At 41.4% G+C, this 3,743-nt stretch overlaps 1 pseudogene; it reads left to right on the top strand.

Moving 5' to 3' along the window:
* Nucleotides 1-3,416, top strand: part of LOC129692114 (interleukin-17 receptor B-like) — a 7,219-nt pseudogene extending 3,803 nt beyond the window's left edge.
* Nucleotides 3,417-3,743: the final 327 nt, after the last annotated feature.

Here is a 3,743-nt window from a genome sequence, read left to right on the forward strand (position 1 = left end):
AAAAAAAAGAAAAGTGAAGCTGCAAAAGTTTGAAGCTAGAAGGCTGGAATCCAGGTCAATGTCTGATCTTTAAAGAGCAATTGTTTGTCCTCTGGGGCCTCAGGTGGCCAAGGTGGAAACAGAAAGTGAGATACCTGTAGTATTCAGAGGGTCACAGTGCAACACCGTGACTTACAAATCATTCTGCACATCCTGGAATATGAACTGCTCTGGGTGGCCAAGAAAGCAGACCCTGGCACCATGGTAACTGCACCTTTCAGGATGTCATAGGCTAGTAAGAGGCAACTCACCTACTCTTGGCCAGCGAGAAGATTTGTATGCTTATTAGGATGTAGCCACCCTTTTAGATAAAGAAAATAGCATGTCATTACCATTCACAAAGTTCAAGGGCATTGCAGGTTTTTGGTCTTGGGCCTGATTGGATTTGTGGACTATAAAATTGGAACCAACTGGAAAATTGTTGACCATGCCAAGAGGTGAAAACAAACAAATAAAAAGAGCGGCGATTTGTTCTGGAAATGAGAACAATGCAGAACATCTCCCAATGCATTTTCTGACCTCTTCTTTTCCTTAGCTGACTCCATAATTATGCACTTGTGGCAATGACTTCATCTTTCATGAAGGATAAGTTGTGTTATGCTCAGAGACAAGTGCTCCCTTCCCTCCAGATAACAGTAAGTACCTGCCATTACCACAAGAAGGTCAGAGGATTAGGACCCATAAGGCCCTTTTAATAGTAACATTATGCTGTGTCTGTGAGGATCATTAGGGTGTCCCTGCATGTCTGCCCTGATCTGGTGTGACAGAACAATACCTATGCTACTCCATAAATCTCATAACTAAGTAAAAAAGGCTTTTCTAAAAATATGAAGACAGCATCTTTTCAAACACAGGATATACAGAAGGGGAAAAAGAGTGAAGAATGGTTATTCAAAGTGCCACAAGGCTATGGAATGGGAATCAAGAACTGGTGTGAGAGCAGGGGTCCATAAGGGAGTGTGCATTTCAACGTATTCCAATTCTCTCTGAATCTTATTTGCTTAAGAACTCAGGTATACTGGCATGAAAAGACACCTTGCTGGTGCCAGTATGTTCTATAAAATGTCCCTGGATTTAAAGATGTGTCAGTTCTTTGACTAACAATAAACAAATAAGTTGTTCTGAAACTAGCCCAGGGGTGGGGCCAACAGACACGAAACAGCCTTACAAGCTTTAGATAACTATCCCAGTGCCTTGACTTCTGTGTCGTCACACAGCTGTTTGTGAATTATGTATCTAAGTTCATCCCAAGGAACAAAAATTACTCAATCAACAAAAAACATGATTCATATTCTATTTACCACAGTGAAAATGCTGGTATGCTTAAGGAAGAAAAAACTGAGTTTACAGAATGGCCCCTAATTCAGTGTGTAGAATCACTTATTATATGAATCTTACAACCTGAAACCCATGGTGAAAGAAGAGAACAAATGCCCTAAAGCCGTCCTCTGTCCTCCACACATACGCTGTGGCACATGTGTGCCTGAATTCATACATATTTTTCTCTCGTTGTTGTGAGCCTACCTATAATAGCTGAACCATCACTCCAGCCCACAGTAATAAATTTTTATAAGTGACCTGGATACTGGGAAAGACCCCTTAATTAGGAGACCCCTGAACGACATTTTAACCCTTGGTTTGGAAAGGTCTAAACTTCCATGAAGAAGAGTAATAGAATCTGTTTACAAATATAGGGCAAATGTATCTTTGCTTAATAAGATGTCTGAGTTGTTTCCTGCAGAAAGAGGCATGCTGGGAGGCTGGCTGCCTCTCCTCCTGGTGCTGCTGGTGGCTACATGGGTGCTGGCAGATGGGAACTACCTATTTTGGAGGCAAGGTAAGGATGGTGACTCTCTGAAGATACTCTAATGATATCCTTGCAATCTGCATATGTCAAAAAGAAACATAGCAGGGTATGGCAGCAGAAAACTGTACTTTCAACCCTTGGGAAAAAGTGGTTCAAGAACATCCTCAATTACTGTTCAAGGCTAGCATGAGGTACATGATAACTTGTTTCAAAAAAACAAAAAGGAGCTCCTATTGTACCCTGTGAGTTACTCCTATGTCACTGTAGAAGATTAACTTTACACTTTAAGCCAAGAAAGCCACATGAACTTTCACCTCAAGAACTCCTCCTCCATCAGTGGACTTGGAAAGCAGCAGGGAGGAGATGAGGGAAGGAGGGTGGGATTAGGAGGGAATGAGGGAGTGGGATACAGCTGGGATGCAGAGTTAATAAATTGTAACTAATAATAAAAATTAAAAAAGAGTACTTGCATTTAGAGAATGCTGTTGCCTCTGCTTTACCTACATGGTTACAGCAGCTTTGTGCATGGTCCTGTTGCAAAGCACAGTGTGGAGATTAACTTTAAAGAAGTATAAAGAACTATACCACCTTCAGGTAGAAAATGGTACAAATTAGAGTTGACTCAACTCCTGATATGATGTGTAGAGGTCACATCTGTGTGAAAGTACAGAAGTTTTAACAGCTTACTTCAAACCCTCTGCCCTCAAACTTAAAGAGCTGCTATGGATTTGTCTGGAAAAACAAAAACAAAACAATCCCCATCCCCATATAAAAACAGAGTTTTGCCTATAAAGACAGATTTATTGATAGGGACTTAGAAAAGCATATTTTAAATGCTTTTAAGATTTAAGCATCAGTGTTTCAGGCATTCAAATGGACAATTGAGCTATTTTTCCTCCAGCAGGAACAAAGGCCTTCTACTTGCTGACATTCTCTGGTGGAAATCACTAATTAGTGATCGTTTAGACTACTGAAAAGGCCTGTTATTTGTTGTTCAATTAATAATGTTACCCCCACAGGAAGGAGCACGAAGACATCTTTTCCAGTGACCACCTTGCTCCAGCCCATCGTTAAGGTACTGGTATTTTACCCATCTGAGGTTTGTTTCCATCACAGTCTGTTACTGCACTGACTTTTTTCAAAACTATGGAAGAAGTGAGGTCATCTTTGAAAAATGACAGGAAAGGAAAAAAAGCTGAGATGAGTCCACTGTAGAGGCTTACCAGTCAGGAGAAAGCAAGAGATAAAGTGGTCTTCCTTCTTTCCTGGGATGTCCACATTTTTTGTGACAGTGCCTGTGGCCAGAATGAGGGCAGAACCAGGGAGAACTCCCAGGACCTTTTCCCTCTTGCCTTTAGCAATTTCTGAAGCTATTTCAGCATCCAGACTCATCTGCACAAATACCTGGTAGTCTATCTAGGAGGAGCAGACATCAAAGGCTAGATTATAATGCTCTGAGTGTCTCATGAAGGGCGCCACAGCTTTCCACACAGATCTTCTCAAAGCGACACAAAGCATGTCAATGAAAAAATGGTCCCAAGCCTGCCAAGACAGTTACTCATGCTCGTAGTCCAGCAGAATAGAAACCCTGGAGCCTTCCTATCCTACCAATACCAATGGAAAAAAGCATTGTGCTGGCCCTGGAATTTACTGTACAGGCTGTGTATAGGGAATGATTTATACAGAACTTGCTTTAAAACTATAATTTGCAGTGAGAATTTGAACACACGTGAGACACCCCATGTTCTACACAGCACACACTTGTTTTCTTGTCACCAAAATCTACAACGCAGGTGCTGTTTAAGCCAATCCCAAATGTAGCACACACAGACTCTTGATGGACCACAATACCTAATATTAAAAAGATGCAGAATGGTGACAACCAGAGGCACAGCAG

The sequence above is a fragment of the Psammomys obesus genome, unplaced genomic scaffold (genome assembly GCF_907164565.1).
Source record: "Psammomys obesus unplaced genomic scaffold, mPsaObe1.curated_primary_1811, whole genome shotgun sequence".
Taxonomy (NCBI): domain Eukaryota; kingdom Metazoa; phylum Chordata; class Mammalia; order Rodentia; family Muridae; genus Psammomys; species Psammomys obesus.